The sequence below is a fragment of the Coptis chinensis genome, chromosome 3, assembly GCF_015680905.1.
Source record: "Coptis chinensis isolate HL-2020 chromosome 3, ASM1568090v1, whole genome shotgun sequence".
NCBI lineage: Eukaryota > Viridiplantae > Streptophyta > Magnoliopsida > Ranunculales > Ranunculaceae > Coptis > Coptis chinensis.
Window position 1 is genome coordinate 39100130 of NC_141458.1, and position 15643 is coordinate 39115772.

Below are 15643 nucleotides of genomic sequence, written 5' to 3' on the forward strand. Positions count from 1 at the left end.
ATGCATATATTCTGATACATCCATCTGCATATATTAAACAAAATCAACTTCCATACGGGGAACTAAAGAGAACGAATATAAACATGTTTCCAAACAACTTTGACACATGTAAAGTATGTAAAAGTATAAATGAAGAATTACATACCTCCATCGATCCGGGTTCCCAATCTTTAGTCAATTCATATTCGGGAACAATGACAGACCTAGGCAATGTTGGTTCTAAATGCACCTTTGCCATGTCAAACCAATCGAAATCCCATTGCCTTCCTGACTTTTCTACAGAGAACTCATCCTTGTGCAATAACAACAACACACTGAATGTAAACAAGAATAAATGGAAAAAATGGGGAAGGATTCTCACACAGATCCATCTTCGTGAGTTTTATTAATAACACAAGTTTTCAATACAAATAGCACAACAAATGCTAGAAAACTACAAGTCTAACTTAAACACATGCATATCTTGTGTAGAGCACAAGCACAATAGTTCTTTCCTATCTCTGCTGCAATACAAGGAGTATGGGTTTTTCCATCGTGGAACCATGTTACATGCTTCTCGATCAATTCATTCAAGAAATCATCTAGCTTGTCAATGGTAATATTTGGCATGACCACAACATGGGCGATGTTTCCCACTACTAATTGCCACCGCGAACAAACTCCTCGCCTTGTGGCCATTCAAAACAAGCTGTCTTTGCTAAAGCTCATTAAGCATGGCACCAATTCCTTCTTCTCGAAGACGGTCTTTCAAGTAGTGAGCATTCCTAAGGCACTTCGGACTTCTTTTAACCCCAGAACCTTTCGGTTCGGGGGTATACCGTAAGAAAAATTGGTGCATGACCGCTTCGGCTGCCCATGATGGTGGCATCTCGCTGAAGGTACTTTCAACATTCCTTGAAAGGGCGTTGATGTGTTCTAGTCTTGTTATCTGAACACCACAAGGCATTGGGCAGCCAACAAACTTGTGACCGGGAGACACTCACACTTCCAATTGGCTTCTTAAATGAGACTTTTGGTGCCCTAGACATTGAGACAAATCAACACAATATACAAACATGCATTCACATAGAACTACCACCAAAGGATACAAAGCTTAAGAAAGGAACAACTAAAGACATACACGTTTGACAAAAGGCATCATGAGCCCAAACAATGCCCCATCACAATGAATGTAGAATCACCATGCGAGAATCCCGTTTCTTCAAGAGTTTTATAACTAAATCAAGATCATCAATGGACTTTAACCGTTGTTCCTGCAAATACATAACTAAGGTTGAGCATGAGTTAATGTAAGAAAGATAGAAATTAGAAGGAACAACTCGACACACCTATGTTAACATTGATGATGGCTGGCTTCTCCTTATTCATTTGTAGTTTATCCTTGAAATCTGCATAACCAATCTCACCAGAGACCGAGTGTTGACTTTACACCCATCCAATACATTCGTGTTCCTTTGAAGACAGAATAGTGTGTATCTCGTGGCCGATAGAGAATTCCATCGTCACCCTCCCGCACATTGTCATATCAGTTTACTATTCTCAAGTAAATAATGGTCACGTTCCTACTCAGTCCCAATAGTGACAAGAAAAAAAAAATTTACTAACCCGACAAGGATACCATGAAGGTTGCCTTCTATACCACAATTTGTAATATAACCCCAATATTCATCCTTCTCTAATTCCCAGAGGCGAGCAAACCAATCCAAAACACCCACTTCAAATTGCCTGGAATGGACACCATAGTTGCTCTCAATAAACGGATCACCAAGGTTATTAAACGGACACCATAGTTGTTTTCTTCTTCTTCTTCAGTTTCAACTTTCTGTTCTTCTTCTTACCCAACTTCTTCTTCCCCTTGATTTTCATCTTCTATTATTATAGCAGCTATAATAATAGTTAAATAATAGTTAGGAGCAATTCCAAATTCCTTTGGTAACATTCCGGAATTGATTGTGATTAGATAACAAAATCAGAACATTAGTTCAAAGAATATTGATTTTAAGCCAATTTTCAACCCAATTTAATAAAAATGCACAAAAACAATTTGGGTTTTGAAAAAGCGATATCATGCCAATTCACAAATGAAACAAAGAAGAACAAAAGAATAAGCAATTAATTTTTTGTTAATTTCTGTTTTGCTTCTTTGGGGTTTGTTTGTTTGGATGTGTTGAGACGAAAAACCAACTAAGGATGAATTTTGTGGATCCGGAAGGTTTTTTGTTTTGGATCCAACAACACCGCGATACCATATGGAGGAAATGAGTTGGATGTCTAAAGAATATTATGATTTCTAACCGAGGATGCATGTCAACAATCCATTTCTTGTTTTCTTTGATTGAGGAGTGCGAAAATTAGGGATCTTGAGATAATGTGGCGGTGCGGTGAGAGAGAGAGGAGAGAAAAAAAAAATTATGTTTTATATTTCGATATTTTTGGTTTCCCTCTGTTCGCGAAATTTTTAAGTTTGTAACACTTTTCCAACGCTTTTTAAGCGTTAGCAATTAATTCCGGAAATTCACCCAAATAAAGCAACGCTTTACAACATTACCAATGCTAAATAAGCGTTGCAAATCAAAAAAGGTGCGTGTTGCAAATATCCTATTATGGTGTAGTGGCACCAAGGACATACGACTGGTTCAGTCGGTAGACATCTGAGAGTGCTTCCGGATGTGACTCGGCTTTTTTCTTCGCCATCTCCCTGGCTTCCAATATCAGGTCTAGAAGAACCGCTCCTTTAACCGTCTTGTTATTTTTGGCATTTTTATTTCGGAGAAAATATTTAATCCTTAAAGGTGTGGGCTTTGTATCCTCTATATTCCAGTATTCATCGGGAGGTTCTGTGGTGGACAGTCCAGTCAGTATCGCAACATCAGACTTCTTGAAATTCAAATGCACATCTCTAATTCTCTAAGTAAGCCTACAAACCCTCCGGTTCAAAATCGCAACAATTAAGTTGTTGTGGGTTACCAACGAGTACACCTTGTCGTCTTCTGGATCTTTTTCCTCTGTGGTGCGAAGAAGGAAACCAAACGGACAAGTTTTGAAGTCATTTAATTCGTATGCATCGAATGTTTCAAAAAACTGTACATGTAGCTTTTTTGGACTACAACGCGTCATGATGTCAATCTCCGATCCACCTTCTGATCTAGAATCTTCCTCCTCTACAAGAGTCTGCTTCCCCTTCCCTTCTACTCCCTTTTTCATCCTAAATATATTGAAACAAGATTGCTTAGATAATTTATCAGAAATAGCAAAAACACCCAAGTTACAAGGTTATTTTATGAACCTAATATAGTTTATTGGTAAAGCTATTTACTGTCCTGGATAGCTTATATAGAGTGTGCCAACAAACACTTGTGTTCAACAAATAACTTAATTTAATAATCGTAACTTGGAGGGAAGTGAACTTCTCGGTAGATCAAGCGGCTAAAAATGCAACAACTATGTCATATGAGTCATGTTTTCTGTATCATGGCAAGCATCCATGGTTATATAAATGGGAGGCTTGCACAAGTACTTAATTTAGATTGGACTGAATGGGTGAGGTGCTTGAAGAAGTGTTGTATTAGAGGCCTACCTAGTAGGGTTGCAATTCACTCCCTCAAATACTATAGCTAAGACAGTATCACACTGTGATTCTGGTTTTCCTTTTCTTTCTTTTACACTTTCACCTTTTGTAATTTCCCTCTCCTTTTTCCTATACTTAATCAAATTCTCAGCACACTTAGCAAAAAAAAAAAAAAAAACTTAATTTAATTTTCGGGCTATGTCATCTCTGTCTGCAAACAAAAACTTGTGTTCAACAAACACTTCGAGTTAAAATACATGGTTTAGACTAGGTCATCTCTGTCGAACAAATAAAGAGTAGGATGCAAGTAGAGATAAAATAAACATTCTTTTAAATGTCGGTTGTTCTTTCGAATTTGAGTTTTGATTTTCTTGATTTTGATATTGGCTTTGAAGAGACTGTTGAAGAGAGATGAGAGATGAGAGAGATGAGAGACACTCAGACATGTTGGATAAAATAATGAAAACAAATGTATTGGGATCCATGCTGTATTTAAGGGATCCGTAGGTCTTTTTTTCGTACGACTTATTTCCAAAAAACACTTTCCCCAAAAAAAAAAAAAACATTCATGACGCAGTAAGTTGCAAGGACCAAAATATCAAGGGCCGAAATATCAAATTCGGTGAATATCTCAATGTACTAATAAATCGAGATATATCAGATATAATGGAAATATCGGAGATATCCATTTTTTTTGTTAACCAGTCAAAATTTTGTTTTGTATGTTGATATATTAGAATTATCGTCGATTATATCAGAAATATCGTCAATATATCAGTCAAAGTCAACAATATTCGATCAAAGACAATAATTTATATCGGAAATATCGGTCAAGATATATCAGATATTTCCATCTCAGTGTACCCAAAAAACGATATATATCAGCGATATCTTGAATATTTCGGTGATATTTTGGGCCTTGGTAAGTTGCATCCCATAATATTTGATCCGATTTAAAAAACTAAATAGTTATATATATATATATATATATATATATATATATATATATATATATATATATATATATATATATATATGTTTATTTTTATTGTATAAAATATTCTATATAATCATAAACTAATAATATTAAACTATAATAACAAAATAATATTAATAAGTGACAAGTATATGCCCTAATTTATAGTGGTAAAATGAATTATTCAACGGGGCCAATATTCAAAGTAAATAAAATTTTAAGTAATATTCATTTTCCGATCGTATATGTATTCCATATCCGATTCGGATATCCGAAATCAGATTGGGATATGATTTATAATATCCATCGGATTTGGATATCAGGATAATTTTTCCGATTGGGATTCGGATACAGGCTTATCCGAATCCTAACCTATCCATTTGCACCTTTAACCAAGACAATCCATGACCACTATACTAAATTTACTAAGTACTATAAATGGACATGTTTCGAAACAAATGTATAGGACTAATCTTTATTTGAATAACCTTTTTATAGTACTAATTGAATAATCTTTTTATAGTTTGAATTTAGCGTGATCTACATTTTCTATGCGGTTTCTATTTGTCTCACCTAGGGGTGACTTCTGATTTGATTGAAAGAAGGGCTTTTGGAAAAATTTCAAATTTATTTCGGATCGCATTATCCGATTCTGATCTTTTTTTTTCCTGGATGGAGCAATTTCTTTTCCGAATTTGGAAATTTTGGGAAATCGGCAAAAATCATAAATGTTCGGATATAATTAACCAGAAAAATCGAAAATCAGACATTGACTAGATACAAGCATGCCATCGGGTATAGACTTTTTGATAATTAGAACACAAATATCCTTGCCAAATACGGAAAAATATCGGATTGGATTTCACAAAACACGGATTATTGGAAATAACTAGAACCGTACTCTCGATCTCTAGCCATTGGCCTTCTAACTGGAATCTTAACTGAGAACTTTGTTCTTAAATGGAATTAGAAGCCTAGCAAACTTAAAAAGATAACCATTCTTTTTAATGATGTTTACCATATTAATGCCGAAAATGATTTCTATGGCACGAAGATTCATTAAAATAAGCCAAATAAATAAATTTCTATGGCGGTATTGCCATGAAATGGGACTAGCACCCCCTTTGGATGGTGTAGGTCACCACATAAGCTGTTCACAACACTAATTAAGATGACTAAATACACTATATAACATCCAAAAAGGTGTACTAGTCCTATTTTATGGGGTGCCAATACCATGGCCCTTTATGACGTGTCATAAAAGTTGAGGGGCATAATGAGGGTCGAGCTTAGAGCAGTCACTGTTATGGGCCGCACTGTTATATATATAATATAGCAGTATAGCATATAGCTAAAGGTAAGTTCGACCCTTTCATTGAGATTGGGCCTTCCCTGTGTAAATGGGCCATCCTATAGTTATTAGGGCTCCGTTGTGTTTAAGCCAACCTCAGACCATTTTTCCTCAGACCTAACACGGGCGCCGACCTAACATTGCCTTCACCTCACAACCTCAGATCTCATTTACTTTCGGTGTAGATCCATACAGTAGAGAGAGAGGGTGAGGAGAATTTGGTCAAAACTAACCTTTGGTCCTGAAGTAAGAGAAGAAGAGGTTGCTAACTGATTAAGGTAGCGTCTATTTAGGAGAACAACGTGTCCGGATCTCCCGAAATTTCGGTAAAAATTTCGTTTTTTATGGCAAGCTAAATTTTATTGATTTCTTACCACTTTGCCAAACGAATTACCAATTTTGTAGCCATAAATTTAGGCCAAAACATTTTGTAAATGATATTTGAAGTGACTGTCCTCATTTTGTTGAACGTTTAACTTAATAACTGACTTCCCGTTCAAGAAATACAGAAAACAAAGTATAATACGTATAATGGAATGTATATGACACAATTGATGTTCTTGATGTGGTTACTGGCATATACTTATATAGTGATTTACTAGGCTTGTATAATGTATTGTTGATTCATATTGTTATCCGCATGGAACATGAATGATATGACACCGTTGCACACTTTTTCTACAACGCTGGTTTATAACATAACAATGACAGACAACAAACCATGAACAAATTAAACTAACTATTCAAAACATGTCCCAAATAATACTTTTGGCAACATTAGCTTAGATTTCAGAACTAAAATACATGGTCAGTTTAGGTAGATTTTTTATAATGCAGAGAAAGGTTTGCTATGCAGTCGTTTAGGTACACAAATACACGGTCTCTGCAATCGGTCCAATTTAGGTAACCTAAAGGTAACATGATCAGTGTCACATGCTTTACTTGTGGACTTCTCAGTTTCACAATTGATATTATGAACGGTTGGGAATGGGTTATTGGGCTTGGGGTGGCGGTACAGGCCCACCAATTTAGAAATGGACCGCCACCCAAACCAATAACTCTTTCCCATTTTTGGAGAACATCAATTGTTAATCACTCTTGATAAGTCTACTAGTGAAGCCTTTGTCACTGTTCTCCCATTTAAAATTCGGGTGCTCTCCACTTTGCAGACGGTTCCATGTTCCATGTGACCCACTAACAACCGAAAAGGTATGAAAATATTTGAAAAAAAGGTTATGATAGAGTTGGCTATACGGTGCTTGTTTTGTTATAGTGTTTTTTCTTCTCAAATTGAAAAAACTTTCAATTTGAGAGGATAGATCATTATAACAAAACATCCACCGGAGAGCTAACTATGTCATGTCCAACTCTTCAATTATTTTCGTACGTTTTAGGTTAAGTTTGGGGAAAAGATTGATGATAGAGCAAAACAGTGAAAATGGTGAAAAATGTAGAGAGAGAAAGAGAGAGAGAGTGCTTAATTGTTCGAGATGTTTATCTTTGTACTTTTCATTATTATTTTGTTTAATTATTATTATTATTATTATTAGAGCAGTGAGTGAATGTCTTATGTCACTTCACTGTCACCCAACTAAATAAAATACTTCACGGTCAGCACTACTACAGGGGAGACTTGCGTGCAAACCGAGCACAACAGCTAATCAGTTTTACTTAGGATCATGCCTCTTGTCATTATTGGCCTACTTGTTGTTCTTATTGCTCTAATGTTTAGGTTGATTTTCCTGTTGTAGGTGCAAAAACTATGTATATGGATATTTTGCCGTTTTGCTTATGTATATGTATTTCGCCATGTATGTACGAACTAGGTTGATTTGTACTTTCATTATTATTTTGTTTAAGTTGTATTCTTATTATTATTAGAGCAATGAGTGAATGTCTTATGACACTTCACTGTCACCCAACTAAATAAAATCCTTTATACTCAAACTTCATTCTGCACTACTTTTTCAGTAGCATTACATTATTTTTCTCTAAATCTTATGGCAAAGTTCTACTATGCGGTCATTAGAGGGTGGCAGCTAGGTATATACAAGCACTGGAGTAGCTGCAGGGACCAGGTTAGTAAAATTCTCTCCCTCAAATGATTTTCGAACCAGATTCTCATAATTCCATTTACTTTCTCAATCCCTTAGTACACGGGACTATGAACCATTTCATGAACATGTACACAAATTTGCTGGACAAGACTACATTGGATGTAATTCTATCGAAGAGGCGGAGTTGCTGCTTAGAAAGAAAAGAATTGACAATTACTACAATGAGTTCAATCAGACATTAGAAGAGACAACCGTACAACCCATACGGCCCATACCCATGGTCATCACTACTACAGGGGAGACTTGCATGCAAATTGAGCACAACAACCAATCAGTTTTACTTAGGAACATGGCTCTCATCATTATTGATCTACTTGTTGTTCTTATTGCTCTAATGGTTAGGTTGATTTTGCTGTTATAGGTGCTAAAACTATGTATATGAAAATTTTGCTTATGTATATGTATTTTACCATATATGTACATACTAGGTTGATTTGTTTGCTGCGCTATGTACTTGGCTATTTTGCTGACACCTTTCTCTAACTACACTCTTGTGTAAATGTGCTTTGAATATACTACAACAGAAGATATGGCCTCAAACACCAGGCTTTCTGTTAAACTGATTTTCTGTTTACGGACATGTTATATAGTGTCTTGCACAGCTTATGTAGTGTCATATATATATAAGGTGGCTACAAACAAGCTAATAAGCGTAAATGAAATAGTTGTTCAAGACACTATATAAGCTGTTCAAGCCACTAAGTAAGCTGTCAAAGACACCATGACCGTTAACGGATAATCCGTTTAAGAGAAGGGGGACCATACACAATTTACTTTACTCTGCCCGTTTATTGCAAATTTCTACCCACTAAAAACTTGTGGATTTCAAGATGGTTTATTATTGGAATATCCTTGTATCCTTATACATCAAATAGGAAATGATACTCTGAATCATAGAACTATAATGAAATATATGAGCAGCCAACATTTATCGAATTTGACAAAGAGTTAGAAGAAATGGTTTGATCCTCTTATTTCTCAAACCAAGAGATCCATGAATCGGGATCCTGATGCATATAGATACAAATGGTCCGATGGGAGCAAGAATTTCCAGGAACATTTGGAACATTTCGTTTCTGAGCATAAGAGTCGTTTTCAAGTAGTGTTCCATCGATTACATATTAATCAATATTGGATTGATTGGTCCGAGGTTGTCGACAAACAAGATTTTTCTAAGTCACTTCATTTCTTTTTGTCCAAGTTGCTACCTTTTTTCTTTCATGTGTTCTACACTGTTCTGTGGATGCAATATCAAATATCAATGTAAATATGATTCATCATCTTTTCCGCCACTTTTTCAAAACTGGAGTAAAATAATTCTCGAAATCCCTTCTCTTAAACTGACAACGAACATATTCCTCTCCACCATTCAGACCTTAAATTGCTGTGTAAGCCTATATAGTGGCTTCTATATCGTATATAATGTCTTTCGTGATAGTAGTTAATAAGGCACATATAATAATATTTTGGGGGATACTTTATAAGCTTTCCAAGACACCACATAAGCTTCCTAAGAACATATCCGTTTAAGAGAAGGCCAACTCAGGACTGAACCATTTTTTTTTGGATGATCAATAACTAATTACTACTAACTTTATATGTAATAATTCCTATTTACAAGCAAGCATTACTATAAAAAAAAAAAAAAAAAAAACTACAAGGCAAAGTCAAATTTAAAATTAAAGCATATCAAGGCTGAGTCTGACAATATAACCATTTTTAGACATGTAACATGAAGATATGAAACGTTCCATGAAGATATGTAATATATACGCTGAGATAGAATACACATTAGTGTGTGGAATGGTTAATATGTGGACATGATTGATAACATAAAGACTCAGAACATTCAATAAGTCTGGAATGTTCAATATAGTATAAATACATAATTAGATAAATACTGGGAACCAAATAAAATATATAGTAATTATGTAGTATTGGCTGTAGACTTGTAACAAGTTTCCATCTCTAGTTAGTTCAAAATTCCTCCATACAGAATGAAGTCTGACATTATGGGTAGGATTTTGCTACTGCCTGATTTTTTGATTTTTTCGACCGACACAACTTTATTAGTACGTAAGTTGACCAACACTAGCCAAGAGTCACACTTGAAGATGCCAACATCAATGGAGAAAAGGTCAACAAATTCTGGGTGAGGAAATGTCTGATACAAGTGATCCAAGAGAAACTCCAGCGGTTGACTCCACACCCTAGCATTGTAGTCTTGCAATATGTGTAGTTCAATTTGTCTAGCACAAATTGGATAATTCCAAAATGTGTACATGATAGCAATAATGGCCTGGAAGTGAAAGAGCTTGTAACCATTTGGGGTCGAGGCCGTGAGGGGAAGCGCCACCTTTGTCCACTCTTCAGCACCAATATGGAATGCCAAAATTCCAGCGTCCCAAAGAGACCAGTGTAGATGCCTCTTTGCTAAAACTCCAAGCTCCATCTAAATGTGTTCAGTGTTGAAGGACAAATATAGGTTTTCCAACCTTCTCCACTTCAAAATGTTGGAGTTGAAAATTTCAATGAAATGGACAATGACACTCTTGTTTTTATTATCTCGGCTTTGAACTACAGTATGGTGGTTTGGTTTAGACAATCGGACTATGGTGAATTGTAAAGGTTCAATTGAATGCACCGACATGCCCATACACTCTGTCCAGAATTTAATCTTAGGCCTACACAACATACGCAATTGATGAGTTGTGCGTTTGCATACATAAAATTTGGTGTCTCTAAAATGCTCTTCACACAAACAAATAATACCTTCACTAGAAGATGCCATGATCCAAACACCATTTGGGCAGAAGTCCAAATTTGGAGTAGGAATTGGTGGAATGTGAGCGATGTTTGAAAGGAAGGAAGTATACAGTTTGGCAAAGTGTTGGGTCTGAATCACATAGCCCAGAAATGCTTTGTTCTTCAGAACAAAATCGGTTATGAATGAACTCTCATAACCGAGCGACTCCCAATCATTGGATACCAATTTGGATTTTTGAAGCAATTGGAGTGGACCATGTGCAAGTATCTTTTGGCATAATCCAGGGGGGGATGTAGAGGCTATGGTTGGCGTCTTCTTCTCCTTCTCCAGGAGATAGTGCCATTATGTGAGAAAGAAGTTCAAATCTATCTTAGTAATGAAAAGGTTTTCAGTTAATTGCCTTTGTCTGAGAAAAAAGTTTAAGTCTATCATAGTAATGAAAAGGTTTTCAGTTAATTGCCTTTGTCTGAGAAAAGCGTTTCAGTCTATCTTAGTAATGCAATGCATTGGTAACTGAAAAGGTTTTCAGTTTTACTAGGCAACTGAAAAGGTTTTCAGTTATTATTCCGAAATTGGCAATGGAGATAGTGCCATTGGCAACTGAAAAGGTTTTCAGTTATTATTCCAAAATTTCAATGTGCAATTTCGACTGTATTTTGATATATAATCACATAAATATCGTGGATACAATAGGTGCAACGCGGTGTACATGAATACTTTGTACGCGAATACAAGTTTGTGGGTCAGCTTATATAGTCTCGTTCATAACTTTCTAATTGACACTTATTAACTTGTTAGTAAGCACCTGATATAAAACACTCAATAAGCTATGAACGGCACTATATAAGCTATGAACAACACTATATAATCTATGAACGCCACTATATAAGCTAAGCACGACACTATATAAGCTGAACAAGACACAATAAGTGTGCTTCAAAATATATTGCAACAACACATATGGGCTCAAAATACCACCAAACTACACATTCATAGTCCCCACTTTACACATAGTCCCCATTACACAAAACTACATCTTCACAGTCCCCACTTTACACATCATAGAACTACACATTCACATCACTTACAATGACCTACTGGGGCATTCTTTGATAACATTCACAGAACTACACATTCACATTCACATCCACGATACAACAAAATCTGCATAATAACATGCGGCTACCACCATACCAAAACTTCAATCCACCACTAGTAGTGGTTTTCCAATTCCACTCTTCCACAGGGGAGCGTATAAATTATGGAGCACTTCTTTGGCATTGGAGGATAACAGACGCCTTGGACGATTTCTAGTCTTCGTCTTGTTTTAAGCAAAAAAGCATCAAATTCTATCTCCTCCGAAATGCTCATCTCTTAATCCATGTCAGAGTGTTTTCGTTTCATCGACTGTAACAAGTAACAACAAACAATACGACTAATTAATATATACCAACAACAATAAAATTACAACCTGGCATTTTACAAAACCTCTCCGACACTATAAAGTAACAACGAAATAGAAATTACCATCAATCTAGCACGAGGTGGTGGGGGTATATCCTCTAGAAAGGGTGCAGACAAACCAAATTCTTTTGGAGTATCAAACCCCATAGAAAGCTAAACACTGAAATGAAAGTGGGAGAGCAAAGAAACATCACTGTCATAGCCATTTTGATATTTCTGGCCACACATAATAACTCGACTCTAACAGGATCAATTTCTTTTCCAAGTCCACCAACATGACTTTTACCTAACATACCATCTTTTAGAAGTTGTAACCATCACAACTTTTGTATTGTCATAGACTTGTGCTTACTTTCTATTTTCGCAAATCCAACTGAAAACTCTACAGAAAGTACATTTAGGCTCCTAATGTTCTTTTCAATACTATATGTGTACATGCCCAAAACTTCGTCACAATCACATACCATTTCCCAAAGATATTTAGCCATGAAATTGACATCAAAACCCCAAGACCTCAGCAAATCTATTTCCACAACCAGATTGTAGAAGTCTTTATTAACTACTGACTTCGTGTCTAGCTTGAACTTGTGTAGCTTGTTTACTGCTACAATGAAAATCTCCCACAAATGAGCCAAAGTATCAATATTTGGGCACTTGGGTGACTGGGAATGCCATTTCAAGAAACCTCTAAAAGTAGGACCATTCACAATCGCCACAAGTGCAACCGAACTCTTCCTCACTATCCAGTATTCATCAAAAGTCCCTTCCTCTACATGCCATTTCCACCACTTGTTCGCCTTCTCCCTTCTATGAAAATCCCTCACAGAACTCTCCTCTTCACAGAACTCTCCTTCCATTAATATACTGATACTGGTGATTTGAGTATACTGGTGACAGAATATACAACACTATAATGGAATTGGGTGGGAAGTGTGGGGATAGGAGTTTCTCCTGCTCCAAGAATAGGTGTTCAAAAGAAATAGAGAGGGAAATATGCTTCATTAGAGTGCATGGAAGAGGGAGAAGAAGATTAAGTCCTCTTTTGAAACATACTGTAAACGATAGGTACAGAGAGAAGAAGATGAGGTCCTAAGGGTAAAATAGTATTAACACTAGAGAGAAAGAAGGGCATGATATGAAGTTCATATTTGTTTGCTGACATCAGCAAGTGGGTGCAACACGTGTGGTATACAAGGATCCTGTAACTAATTGTCACTGACACCGTCAAAATCTAACAACGCCCTTAGTTTTTCTAGTATTAGTTTATTTTAATTTCTTACCAATTAAATTTGTCATGTAGTTATTAATAGTTTATGCCCTCAATAGTTTTTATTTAATTATTTAGAAAAGAAAATTAATGGTTATTTTGAGTTCTATTGTTGATAGGAAGTTGTTTTCTACTAGTTTACCTAGTTGAATTCAAGTCTTAGACAACACATTAAAAAGAGACTAAGCTTTGAAAATGTACACAATTTGTTGATCATTAATAGTATTTTTTGTGCCCTTCTCCCATTCAATTACCTTATTTAACTTAGTTGAAGTGTTTATCACTTCTGCTATGTGAAATGACACCATTGCTCAAGGGTTGGTGGAGTTTCTCATGAAAACGGGCAACTAGGTAACTTTATGATCAAACCATTGAAGTTTAGGGGCCTAAATGGCATGTCATGGGCTCACCAAAGTTGTAAATTAAAAGTTGACATGGTAGAGTTGAATTCATTACTTTTGAGATGCTCGACAGTTTAGGGGCCTGAATTTGTTAATATGATTTTGATTATTCTTTTGAGTCTAAAGTAAGAACTTTTTCATATTTTAGAAGAATATATCATTTGATGAGTCACTGTGGCTGTATATTAGTTTCTTTGGTTATCGATTTGGACTATTGAAACTTTACCTTTATCCATGGTGGCTTGGTCATGCAAAGATAGTAGGAAACCTGAATGGTGATAGTCTTTATATATATATATATATATATATATATATATATATATATATATATATATATATATATATATATATATATATTCTTCGTGTTTTAGTTGGCTTTAGGTGGGAATTCTTATATCCTTTATATTATACGTACGCGTGTATTAACTTGCATTTCAAATCAAATGTGTGTATATACATACACATGTCATATATTCTGAGAGTATCTTATGAGAATTTATTCTGAGACATACTGAATATCTTCTACTAAAAATTCTAAGAAATTTATTTTGAGAAATACTGAGTATCTTCTGAGAAATACATCATAGTATCACAGAGTATACGTCATAGTATCAGAAATTTATTCTGAGAAATACGTCATAGTATGACAAAGTATCTTCTACTAAAAAATTCTTAGAAATTCTCAGAAGATATCAGAAAGAAGCTTTCTAGTCAAGGATATTTTACTCAGGATGACTATATTCTTCAGAAGTTACCCGTTCCCCCAAATTGCATGTCGATACTCGAAATTTCTGATGGAATTAGCATGATGTCATCTGTAAGTTCTTACTTAATGTCACTGACTATAATTTCACAAGTTATGGAACGGTGCTTTCAGGTTTTGGTGGTTCTTATTTCTTGTCGACCAACTCTTGTAGGTTAACCTTATTTCATTCAGTTACCTTATCTTCAAATGTAATCGTTTGGGCAATTTCGAGTGGCAAACCAATTTCCAGGATCTTTATCAATACTCAGGAAATTTCTTAAACAAGTGGAAATTATAAAGATCTTAAGATCGGGTCATCCAAATTTCAAGTCTCATCAGGTTGAAGTGAATAAAATTGGTCTGCCACTCAAAATTGTTGAACGGATTACATTTGAAGAGAAGGTAATTGAATGAAATAAGGTTCACCTACATGAGTTGGTCGACAAGAATTAAGAACCACCAAGACTTGAAAGCACCGTTGCATAACTTGAGAAATAATAGTCAGTGACATTAAGTATGAACTTACAGATGACATAATGCTAATTCCATCCGAAATTTCAGGTATCGACAAGAAATTTGGGGGAATGGTTAATTTTCTCACAATATAACCATCCCAAGTAAAATATCCTTTACCAGATAGTTTTTTTTTGGTATCTTCCGAGAATTTCTAAGTATTTTTGAGAATTTTGAGTATAAGATACTCAGTATTTCTCAGAATAAATTATCAGAAGACGGTGTGATAGATATATATGGTGTATGTATGATCGTATAGTATAATGTACACATGTTTGATTTGAATTGCAAGTTAATACACGCGTACATATAATTCATGGTGGTTTGGTCAAGCAAGCTAGAAGGAATGGATTGTGATAGTCATCTTAGTTTTATATGGATTATACTGTCGTTGTTAGAGATGTTTAAGAACTAGTTCATTTCATCGCAACAGATAAAGTTCGATACTAATAATATTTTCCATGTAACAGGGTG

General features: G+C 35.4%; 1 pseudogene; it reads right to left on the reverse strand.

Moving 5' to 3' along the window:
* Positions 1-441: 441 nt before the first annotated feature.
* On the reverse strand, positions 442-10464 carry LOC147509556 (serine decarboxylase-like; annotated as a pseudogene).
* Between the last annotated feature and the right edge of the window lie 5179 nt (positions 10465-15643).